Source organism: Asparagus officinalis, chromosome 7, assembly GCF_001876935.1.
Source record: "Asparagus officinalis chromosome 7, Aspof.V1, whole genome shotgun sequence".
In the NCBI taxonomy this organism is placed as follows: domain Eukaryota; kingdom Viridiplantae; phylum Streptophyta; class Magnoliopsida; order Asparagales; family Asparagaceae; genus Asparagus; species Asparagus officinalis.
The window spans coordinates 138,330,301-138,330,680 of NC_033800.1; positions in this window are offsets into that span (position 1 = coordinate 138,330,301).

Below are 380 nucleotides of genomic sequence, written 5' to 3' on the forward strand. Positions count from 1 at the left end.
GACTTGGACTAAGATGGCATGAACTAGGCTGAATCTAGAATATGTGGTAAAAAAGGGATGCGAGTTCCATATTTTTTCCAACGCCAAGAATATAAATATAAATTTTCTTTTGGGTATCTTAATTAAGCTTATATACTTGTTAATTAGGATGAACAAAAATATTAGGAGAGATATCTTTATCTATATCTATTAGGATGCAAATCTTGTTACTAAAATATGCATCCGATAGGATATGATAACGGATAGATATACAGTGAAATATCAGGATCCGTGTCTAAAATATTTGAACATATGTCGGTCGTACAGTTGTGACAGCCCTATCCTTAGATTAATGAATTTGAGGTTAATTTTGATTATCAAAGGATCTAACACTTTATTTT